This window comes from Parasteatoda tepidariorum, chromosome 2 (assembly GCF_043381705.1).
Source record: "Parasteatoda tepidariorum isolate YZ-2023 chromosome 2, CAS_Ptep_4.0, whole genome shotgun sequence".
In the NCBI taxonomy this organism is placed as follows: Eukaryota; Metazoa; Arthropoda; class Arachnida; order Araneae; family Theridiidae; genus Parasteatoda; species Parasteatoda tepidariorum.
Genome location: NC_092205.1, coordinates 10537240 through 10549539, shown reverse-complemented (window position 1 = coordinate 10549539; position 12300 = coordinate 10537240). Strand labels below are relative to the sequence as shown.

Sequence of the window (12300 nt, the reverse complement as noted above, 5' to 3'; positions counted from 1 at the left end):
TAAAGCATCTTGATTTAAGTATCAACTTATTTAGGTAAGTAAATGGATTATTTGCATTAAATAAAGTTCATTCCTTTCACGCTGCCTTTTTAAATTTGGTTGGCGGCATAAAATGGTTAAAGGTATGTCATAAAATAACCTACTTACGGTAAATAGTTTTGTTACGGTAAATAGCTATACCCTGGCCTGCGTTTGAGCTCCTTAAAAATACCTCATAATGGTGCAACCTTCCTCTGGTTTTATAAAAGATGAAAAAAAGAAGAATGAAAATAGGTGCTTTTTTCTTCTAAACACCTATTTTTGGTGCCACCTCCTACTGATATTTAGAGCTAGTGAAAATAAGAAAAAATGGTGAAATTGAGCTCCAATTTATGTAGCCAGCAAATGAATACCAATTTTCAGTGCAACGTGTGGCTCGAAGGTTTTAACAGTGTAAACAAATCAGGAAGATTTTATGGAACATATTTCCCATTAAAAATCGTTTGATTTGAAACTTCCAGAAAAAAATTCGAAATCGGCATAATAAAAGATATTTTTAAATCCAAAATGTTGTGATTTTTTTCAGAACGTCTCTTTGTACCTTCTTTTTTTATTTATAATGAGATAAAATAAAACTAGAGTTTTTTAACCGAAAAGAAAATAAATAGGACAAAAATTTTATAAATCGATATAGATTTAAGACATTTTTCAAAAAAAAAATATTGATACCGAGTACTTAGCTATGTTTATATAAATATGTTCTTAAAATAGCAAGTTCATTTCACGCAAGGAGAAGTTAACTTTTTTTTTTAAAATTTAAAAACAGATTATACTTCTAGTGATAAAGACGAAAATAATTCAAATAATTGAAAATTTAATGAAAAATTGGAAACAGTCGTGATTTCGTTCTCGCGTCGAAAACAATATTGATTATTTTTTTATGCTACAAGAAACTCCCTCAGAGATTATTTATTAAGCTACGTTATTTTCACCCAAAATATTTATGTTTCGTCGAAGAAAAGTTATCGGATTTAAGAACTGTAATTATTTGGTTTTTCATAAAAAAGTGTTAAAATTGAATTTCTTCCTATTATCGCTCTTAGCAATCTTTCGTAATACTTTTTTTTCATTATAATAAGAAACGAATACTTTATTCCTTCAAATGTAAGTTTAAAATGAATTTTCTTCAATTGAATTTGTATAAATTGAAAACAAATTACAATCATGCGTATGTAATGTATTAATGGAAATTTTAATATGCAAATATACATAACTATTGTGAGAACAAAATGAGATTGCTTAACTCAAGTTTGATGATTTTATTATATTTTTATTTATTGTTTTCTGTTTAGTTCACATGCATACAGGGTATAAAAATGATCTGGTAATAGTCATATTTCTCTAGAAATGGAGACTGAATCGAAAAAGTGAAAACAGACGTAATCAATGTTTCTTTTTAAAGGCTATCTAATAAAACTAAATTTTCTACCCTCATCCCCTGGGGTACTATTACCATTCCATTACTATTTTTATTGCATTACTATTTTTCCATTACTATTTTTATTGAAGATTCGGATTCTCCAGAAAAAAGCAATCTTATTTGACTGATAGTTTTAGATATTTTAATTCATTGATGGCTCTGTAACAGGGGAAATGTTCCGCAGTGGACTGATCGTTAAGACATGGCTCCCCGCAGATCACCGAAATCAAGCATAACTGGCTACGGTCAGTGTGCGGATGGGTGACCACTTGGATCAGTCTGCGTAGGGACCAAGGGTGTGCGGTATTGGTCCTCGTTGAAATGTTCTACCGTAAAGTGCTCGACTTCGCGTACAGGTCATCGGGCTACCGAAGCGTGGGTGCCATCCCCTCTGCAGAGGATCAAAATTGTGATGGCATGTCTTCGGATCATCCTCAGGGATGTTTCCCAGACCGTCGCCAATAGCCGATTGTGCAGCTCTAGTGCGACGTAAATGAACAACAACAACCACAGTAACCGGGGAAATTAGAATTAGGCTCAAACTATTTAAGCTGGTGAATATCTCGGGTTCCATCCTAATAAGAACATAAAAATGTACATTTTTGTGAACTTTTCTTTCTAAAAAAAAAGATAAAATAACGAAACATGTTTCTTAATTTCACTATTTAACTTTTTTTATTTCCTATTGGTTTATTTTTACTTTTTTTGATGCGGTGCATATTTCTTAAGATATTTGACCGGTGCATATTTCTTAAGATATTTGACCGCTTCGAAGCATTTTTTCAGACTATCTATTTAAATTAAAACTTTCCGAGACAATAATGAATATTCTGGTTACACTGATTGAAAAAAATTTAACGTTTTGTGTGTTGAATGAATTAGAGCAGCTGTTTGTTATGGAACATTATGTCCTGATTTCAAAGATATATAGAATTGATGCATCACAAGCAATGATTTTATTTATTTATTTTTGTAAAACAAACGGTTTAAAAAATTTCTATCATATTTCAGTTATTTATTTGAAATAAAAATGCCATTTTTAATAATTTTCTACTTCATATTATGTCACCGCAGTAACCTAGTAGTTAGTGAATCGGACTTCGGCTCAGAGGAGGTACAATTCGATCTTCAAATCCTCTAAGACCCACCGATCAACGATATACGTTCTCGTAAAATCTGAGGAATCTAAAGTTCTGTGGTCGGTCACTGAACAGTAGCATGGGTGCAGAGATTTTATATTTTATAATTTTATTTTATGTTGTTTCATAACCGTCATTGAACTGCCGACCCAATTTTTTTGGGTTTACGACCACTACTGTTCGATTCCGTAGCCTTGTAATTTTGAACCAATACAGAAGACAAGGAAACTCCTGGATCAGTACCCCCAGAGGCATGATTTGCCATGGGAACATGGAGGACTTTGGGACTCGTCAGATTTAACGTGCATAAGTCACCATCACTGCGGCAGGCAGCGACCGAATCCACGACTTCTTGGACATGGGCTCAGTGCCCTACCAACCAGGCTATCCCGGTCTGGGTGCAGAGGTTTGGAGAAAACTTCCCTCTGTTTTAGATCTGTGTTTAAATTGTGGAAATGGTCTCACGAATGAGTGGTGCTGCCATCTATCCAGGGAGCTCTGAGCTAATTAGTATTTTCATCCTAGCGATGCCAAACGAAAAGCACTCCTTCCTGATTAAATCTAACTGGCTAGCTTAATTTGTTCAAGTGTCATTCGAAGCAAACAACACTTCACACTTTATATTTCTTTTTGAGGAACATCCCTTTTAGTGTCCTGCAATGCTTTGTAAGCATATTTTGACCGATTTTTTAAAGTTGAAATATTCTGGTGGAATTGGAATCGCACCTTCAGTTCAATTACAACATTATCGGGAGGGAGTCTAAATGTTAATAAAGAAAATCTACTTTTATGGACATTCCAGAGCCTTAAAATTTTGAAATCAAAATTCAATTTTTCATAATTCTCAGCGGTTCCATTGTCAAGAAATTTGGATAATTTTCACGATAAAAAAAATTAATGAAATTTGATATTGTTTCGATAAATGTTAAAAAAAGAATTTAAGTTAGGTGAGTAACTATTTTGGAAATTTTAGGCTTACACATGTAAAAGTGTACGAGAAGCAACTACATTTTTTGTTCTCACAAAATTGCTGAAGAATAATGTCATGCATTCACATTTTGGTACATTTCGATTAGTTTATAAGAAAGTGGAATTTGATTGCTTTTAAGTGCTTACTTTTATTAATATTTTATTCAAACTATTCCGAAGTCTTCTCTGATTTTATTGAGTTGAAATTTAGAAAAATTTGCTTAACATTATAACCATATAATATCAGTACATTGAATTAGTGATTTGAATACCGTGCTTTGGTGTAGCAATTTGTATATCGCAAATTTGATGTTATCTTAAAAAAATGTTCAATAAAGCTGTCTTTTCATCAAGTAGGTCTATACAATTGCTATGAGATGAACTCGTATAAACCAGTTTCAAGAATTCCTTGCACTGACAAATGTGTTAAAATTGTCACCGTGTAAAGAAATCTGAAAGAAATTTTCTGCGATATATTCTGCGATATTTTCTGCGATATATTTTCTTATATGGTTTGCGAAGCAAACCATATAAGATTGCGTAGCAATGTTCGGGGGATGGCGAGCGTCAGCGATCAGGGGGCGCATCCCACTAGTATATAAATAATGGTTCGCAGTTTTCCATTGTTGTTTGCACATTTTCATTGGCCGAAAAGTCAAGTGGTAGGATCTAGTTTTTCTTCATTCATTTCCATGTTGGTTTGATTTTCATCTCATAAAATTGATATAAGTCATAAAGGTAAATTTAAGGTTATTTTCCTGTACTGCTATTATTACGCTTTTAATTCAAGAGTCTAAAACTAAGAGAATTGTTTTCTTAAAAATTATTATTACAATGTAATTCTGCGCTACATTTCAAGATAAAGTTATTTTGTATGGCACTAAGTAAGCACCTAATATGGTTTGTGAAGCAAACCATATAAGATTGTGTCGCAATTTTCGGGGGTTGGAGAGCGTTAGCGAGCAGGGGGCTCAGCCCACTAGTTTAACTTAAAATTTATTCCAAAATATCAAATTTGCTTCAAAATATTTCAATGATGCATCGTAAAAGTAAATTGTCTGTGACTCATTATGTGTATGAATTGTTTGTCTCTCAATACAAACAAAAAACTTGTTTGTATTAGTGAAAATGCTTAAATTAAAAACAAAGAATTTAAAATATTATATATTGAGTTTTACAATAAATTAAAACCTACAAACTCTTGAAGTATTATAATACTGTATAATCTTTTTCTTTTATCAACAAATAATGTTTGCTGTATCCATATTGCACAAAATATTATAAATACGATAAGTATGTAACATTAGGGACCTTTTGCAAGTGAGCGTCAACCTCCGTACGTTCCTCTTATTTAGGATTTCACGTAATTGCGCTTGTACACTTTTAGTGGCGAAATGCACACGCGCCAGTGAAAAAGTATCAAACTTACGCAAGTGAAAATAAGATTTTGCAAAATTTCGTAAATAAAAAACGCTAACGCAATATCATTTTAACTTTGATACCATTTTAACATAACAAACATTTACAATGGACGTGGACTATATCTTTAAGGCTGTGGCGCACGATTCAAGATACTTTGGTCTTCGAAAACTGCAGTAAAATTTGGTAGATTGTAGATTTTGATGAAGTCAGCCATAAAGAATGAATCTTATTATTATTATTTATTAATATTTAATAAAATATTGTTAAACTTCAAGTGATTATTTAACTTCTTATAGTTAAATTGTATAATTAAAATATATAAATTTTTTTATAATTTTAAAATAGCGAAAACATATCCAGTTTCTTATGAAACTAGTGCAATTAGTAAACGATACTGTTAAACAAAATCAATAAAATTATTTTTTGATTGAATAAATCAATTGTTGTAAGATTACACAATTCATTTCTAAATTTCATCAATACATTTCTTCCATTTCGCATTTCATGTCCATATTTTAGTTCGAAAATAGGCTTAATTAGAAAACAAAATTTAACAGCTATAAAAGAGTGCTTGTTGCTTTGTCTTTGTAGCATAAATCATACCAACATTACATAAGGATACGTAGCATTTAAAATAAACGCGAGCATGCGCAGTTGCTACAGTCTTACGTACGGAGCGTACGGAAGATAACGTATAAGTGCGAAATCTCCCCATTGTAATGTTTTTGACGAACAATGTTTAAATATAGGAATATATTTTTTATGCATCGTTCTAATTTACATTAAATTTTAAAAAGAGTAAAGTGATTTAAACAAAAAATCATGTTAATGTTCAGGTTAGACTAGTACTTCTTATATAACACTTTATACTCTTTTTCAAGTAAAGAAACGCAGGTTTCGTCTTCGAATTTTTTGCAGTCTTCGGCTTTTCGGATTATATTTCAAAGTGTCTAGGAGTTTTTTAAAATATTGGTTTTGTGTCGATATCTTTTCTCCCAAGGAAATTTCAAAATTTAAAATAGCAAGCTATACTCCGCCTTGCGATCATTTATGTTTTTAGTTTTATGTTTCAGCTGTGGTCATTTGTTGAAAATCTGTAGAATTTTCTCAAATCCTCTGAGAATTCAGAATAGTTTTTCGAGTTGTAAGAATTCTGTGATGGATTAGATTGATTTACATAAAAAGTGATCTTTAAACCCTTTGATCCAGAATTTTTATTGAGCATATTTTTCAGACTAAAAAAGTACTAGTAAAATATACGAAACTGAAAAGTAAATTTGATTAAAAAAATGTTTTTACGCCGTGTTATAAGGTATCATAATAAAATTACCAAATTTTACCACGCTGCTAAATTTTATCATACATTATAATATTTTATTGCTAATTATACAAAGCTCATTACCAAAGCAATTCGGTAAAAATTACCAAGTGTTCCCATAGAGCCAAAAAACACTGTAAATCTTACCATTTTCCAGGTAATTTTGACCGTACTATTTTTTTTAAAGTATAAACGCTATTCAAAATGACACTATCGACAAAAGTGACACCACTTGCGATGTTTTCCTACAGCTCCACTAAATCATGTGACAAAGGAGATAAGAATTCAGCTAAAAGTCACACAGTGATAAATCCGGTGAGCGTAGTGACCATGTTAAAGAGGCATATCTTCTTCAACAGTTCGCGTTGTCTAACGACGAAGCCTCCTTCGGATATTTGTATGCTTCGTCCGCTGTACCCTTGGTACATCAACACTACTAAGACAAATTTTGCGGTTTCTAAACCACTAAAAGCTTTTGGTTCAACCTTGGTTATTATTTTGATTCACTTAAAGCTTTCAGTTAGATATGTGTAATCAACTACTATTATTAACCCTTTAATGTTGAATTTTTACAAAAAATATTTTTTTTATACTTTTCTCATTATTTTGTATTATTTTAGGTCAAAATAAGTAAAAAATTCAGCATTTTAGTAATTTATGGTTCTGAAATACGGCATGAAATACCGGTGTCTTTTTCTGCATTAAAATTTTCCAAACGCGACTTATATCCAAACAATAATGATTAAAATTTGAATATATTTGCGGCTTTTTGAATCTCAGAGAAACTGTTACTTCTCACTGAAATGTCTTTAATTTACAAAAAAATTATTGATAAAATTTTGAATATGAATTAACAAAATCAATCTACTTTTTTTTGGATTTAAGACTTTTGTATAAATAAAATTACAACAATCTAACATTTTTTTTCTAGTAGTTACTAGATTAGACTGTTTTTATAGTTGAAAAATACTAAAATATAATTTTGCTCGTAATTGGAAGATTCAATAAAAAAATATATATATAAAAGAGACTTTGTTGTCTCATTTGCGTCAAAGGGCTAAATAAATAATGATAGACTTAACTCTTGCAATAAATAGTCAAATATACGTGATAGTGCAATCAAATTATGAATAATTACAAAAAATAGAGTTGTTTCACTTTCTGATTTCTGATGAATTGGTACAGTGACGAAAAATCCACTTTTTCCAATTCTCTTGAACTCTACGTGTGCCTCCATCTTAATTAAAAAAAAAAACAAAACAAAGAAAAAAAAACCACGATTTTTTAAATTTTTTCTGTTCTTTTTAAATATCTTCCAAAGTACTGGTTTCACAAAAAATGTACAAATTGCATTTTTTACTGTAATTATTTACAGTTTGAGATTAATAAGAAACTTGTAGTGGTAACACTTTTATATTAAATTCTAAATATAGAATTGAATCATTACCAAGACATTATTACAACTCATTGCGAATTAATCATAACTATCACGAACGTAACGTAGCGTAAACTTAACGTAGCGTAACTTTATGTAGTGTAGCGTAACGTAGCATGGCGTAACATAGCGTAGCATAAAGTAACATAACATAGCATATGCGTTTTATTAAATTTAAGAACGCTTCCTTCGTTTCATAATAAAATCGATCACTTTTAAAGTAGCTTCTTCGCTTCACCGTTCTGAAAGTGTAAACTTATAACATTTGTATAATTTAAATTTTTTTTATCTCTTACTTATTCTAAAATTGATATCCTATTTATTGAGAATTTAAATTGACGGTTTGAAACATTCTATTTCGCGCGCGAATGCAACCCATTATTATATTTTATAGATGTCGCAACTGACAATTGAATAGAAACTTTCATATAAATATCTGCTTTATGAGATGAGTATTTGTTCAATCAAGCTGTTTATTTAGCTGAAATGTTTCTTGAAACAAAAGACTATTTTCGTATTCAGCACTCTATTTTTAAATTTTAAAAGAAACAGCTCGTTCAAATTTACTCTATTTTTGAACCTAAACTGCGTAAAATTAAATAGATAACTATAACTATATACGCGGCAGATTAAGCTAAGTTTGGTGTTAAAAAAGAGAAAAATTGAATGAATCAATAAAATTGAATAAGAACTTTACATGGGAAACATCTTTTAGAAAGCTTAGAAAATATTTTCTTGAATTCATCCAAATTTTGTTTTTGGAAACTCATAAAAACGTTCTAATAATAATAATTTTTTTGAGGGGGATGGGGGAGACATTAAATACGTTCCAGAAACATAAATGAAACCTTTTGAGCTCTGTGGATGCTTTTATATATTTTTTAAACAGTTTTTTTCCTTAGTTAAAACTTTTGCATGCAGATTAGATTAATAAAACTAGCTTAATTTAAGCTGATGCGATGGAGAAGAAAATCTCCTGCAATGTTACAAATCTCCTGCAATTACCTTATTAAGTACTAGGAAACCCCTTACGAAAATTTAAGGTATATTTAAGGTTGATTTGAAGTATTTTTGAGGTATTAAGGTTGATTTGAGGTATATTTAAGGTTGCGGAGAAAACAGCAATAAAAATTATACCTCGTAGTGGTTGTAATTAAGGTGCACGAGGTTGTTTTACACTTCTGCTTGTTTTGAGGTTGTTTAAAATTCACTTCAAATCAACCAGACTGATAAGGTGATTTTTGAGGTATACCAAGTTTATTTTCTTACACTTGTAACAAAAGAGGCATTTTTGAGGTTTAAAATTTTTTACCTTGTTTCAGCTAGAGAGAGTGAGGTATTTATTGAGGTATATGGAGTCATTTTATTTACACCTAAGCTTATTTTGAAGCTGTTTTAAATCCACTTCAAATCAACCAGACTGATGTGGTGATTTTTAAGGTATACGAGGTTGTTTTTCTTACACACTTGTATCAAAAGAGGTATTTATGAGTTATAAAATAATCAACCTTATTTCAACTAACGAGAATAAGGTATTTAATAGGTATAAAAAATATATCTTTTTTCTATTAGAGAGCGTGAGGTATTTAATGAGGTATAAAAAAATTAACCTTATCTCAACTAGCGAGAATGAGGTATTTACGAGGTATAAAAAAATATACCTTATTTCAACTAAAGAGAGAGAGGTATTTATTGAGGTGTTTGAAGTCATTTTATTTATACCTAAGCTTATTTTGAGATTGTTTTTAAATCACTTCATATCAACCAGACTAATGAGGTAGTTTTCAAGGTGTACCAGGTTGTTTTTCTTACACTTGTATCAAAAGAGGTATTTATGAGGTATAAAAAAATCAACCTTATTTCAACTAACGAGAGTGAGGTAATTACGAGGTATAAAAAATATACCTTTTTTCTACTAACGATATTGAGGTATTTATGAGGTATAAAAAAATATACCTTATTTCAACTAAAGAGAGTGAGGTATTTATTGAGGTGTTGAAGTCATTTTATTTATACCTAAGCTTGTTTTAAGGTTGCTTAAAGTACACTTCATATTAACTAACTCACTTCCCAGAGTTCCATGCGAGCCGGCAAATGGCGTGTGTGTTGACAATCGAAAGTCTATTCGAAATTCGGTAAGTGTGCTTGACATTTATTAATTTAGTTTTATCACTTTTAATCAAATATGCTTCAATTTTGAAACTTAAATTTTATTATTTTTGTTTTAACGACGCCTCCTGATCTTAAATAATTTAAGTTGGAGGATATTCTTAGAAGCTATTGGTGTAGGCTTAGCAATAAGAGAGAACAATCGAAATATTTCTCGTCGCTGTTTAGGGTAACGTTACTGGTGAATCGTTACAGCAGGTTATGCACAGTATATTTTATTGTTTGTAATTTATTCAAATATAACTATTCTTTTATTTTGCTTAAATGTATATGTTTCAACGTTGCAGTATGCAAGCTGATTAGTTGAGTAAAATGTTCATAATTTCTCTTATAAATAAATCATTGAAAATTGAAATATCTTTAAAATAGCAATTTTGCTTTGAAATTCTACTGTCGCTGTATGCTTATCGTTTGCTCGGATATCTGTTGCAAAGTTTATATTGTTGTTTATGAGTCAAAATATGTATAATAACACAGCAGTTTAAATCTGATTTTTTTTAATCTGATTAACGTGCAATTTTTTTTTCTTACATATATATATATATATATTTACAGAGCTTATCCACTGTTCCCTGATATTGCTGAGATGACCTAGGCTGTAAATAGCACATGTGCAGCAGCGATGAAGAAGTGGCTAGCAAGTTACTGCTCAGCCTTCCCCTAGGAAATAGTTCTGAATTTATACCATAAAGAAAAAGTAATCTCTCCTAATAAACTACAGCATTTATTCAATTGTTTGTTAGATATTTGATAATTGAAAACTAGTAACTGTACTAGCTCACTTTTTAATGTTTGATCACACTGCTATTTTCACTACGCGTTATTTTTTCTCAATTTACCCACGTTAATTATTTACAAAGCAGATTATTATTACTTATTAAAATATTGAACAGAATAATATTAAACCCGATTTCAAGTTTATATGACAATTTGTTTCAAGGTTATGAGCTTTTTCATGCAGCTGTTTATGGTTCCCTACTTCAAAAATTAGCGACTTTCGGAAATCTTAATTTTTTTAGAAATAAGTCAGTATAGTTTCTTATGCAATTTTAATGCTGAATTGAATAAAATCAATTGCAAATAAAGACATTTATTGTCGAAAGTAATAAGCAATTTTGTGAATTTCATCTTATGGGATGTGTTTTTGTACTTAAACAAATGTTTGTAACAACTAACTATTAGTTTTATTCTGCTTCGTATTATAAATTATATAGGAGATATTGTATTCAACTTATTTTAAAAGTATTATTTCAAATCATTCTCTCTCAGACATTTTCCTCACATAAAGATATTCACAACTTTAAAATAAATGCTCCTTATCAACTTGTAATTTGTTCTATTCGATTGAGTGTAAGAAAAATAAAAATTGGTACATAACTTTAAAATTTAATTTATTAAACGATTGTTGATTCTTGATTACATTTATTAAAAAATATTAAAATAACTATTTTTTAACAAACTCTTATGTGATTGACAATAGCGAAGTCCTTTTCAGAATCAGCGTCTAAAATTTATAAAAAAGCTATTAGTTTCATAAAGTCTGACAAGAAGTTTAAAAATATATAGACTAGGTTTATTGAGTTTAAAGATTTGTAAGAAAAGAAGAAAGAAAATATAATTATCAAACTTACAAGTACCATAATGATACCAAATATATAGAAAAATACAAAGTGTTAAAATTGCATATTAAGATTGGAATTATATATTTGAATTTCTGTAAATGTTGTTAATGGTAGTACTGACTTCAGTGTACTTTATTTTGTGGCTGTGGTACCTGTCATGCTTTTTAGCTATGTGGATTGAATAGAAATGGCAGAAGAGTACTACTATTTATCTGAAAAAGAAAATTGACTTCATCCAGTTAATTTAAATCATAAAAAAAAATAATTTCTAATATTTTAATAGTTTAAAACCTGCCACTATTATTGTAAATCTGACTTTCTTACCAATTCATTTTTTTTCTTTTAGGTTCCAATAATTACAAGTTTCAACAGATAGACGGAAACAGTATTTAAAATAATTTTGTTGATTTGCAAAAAAATTAAATTTTAGTTTTAAATAAAAGTATTTGAATTTCAGCTGACTAATTATTTAAATTTTTAGTTTTATAGCTTAAGAAATTCAAGCACATTAGACAACTATCTTCTAAAAATATGAGTTCCCACAAATAAATTTTACTATAGAATTTGTACTTTTGTAGAATTTGGATAAGTGTTATTTTAAGATGATTTAATTTAATCTATTAAAATTACAGAAGAATTATGCATTTGAAACTTCCTTTTATAACTTACCAAAAGAACCAATTACTGCCGAAGGTTTAATATTAAAAACTTCAGATTGATAAATGAAGATCTCTACTAGTGAAAAATGTAATGACATACATTATTCT

At 29.7% G+C, this 12300-nt stretch overlaps 1 long non-coding RNA gene across 1 annotated transcript; it reads left to right on the top strand.

Annotated features, from left to right (window-relative positions):
* The first annotated feature begins 9545 nt into the window (after positions 1–9545).
* On the top strand, positions 9546–11989 carry LOC139425072 (uncharacterized). The gene is made up of 3 exons (XR_011636274.1): positions 9546–9877; positions 10467–10608; positions 11880–11989. It is a non-coding gene; the product is annotated as an uncharacterized lncRNA (long non-coding RNA).
* The last annotated feature ends 311 nt before the right edge of the window (positions 11990–12300 follow it).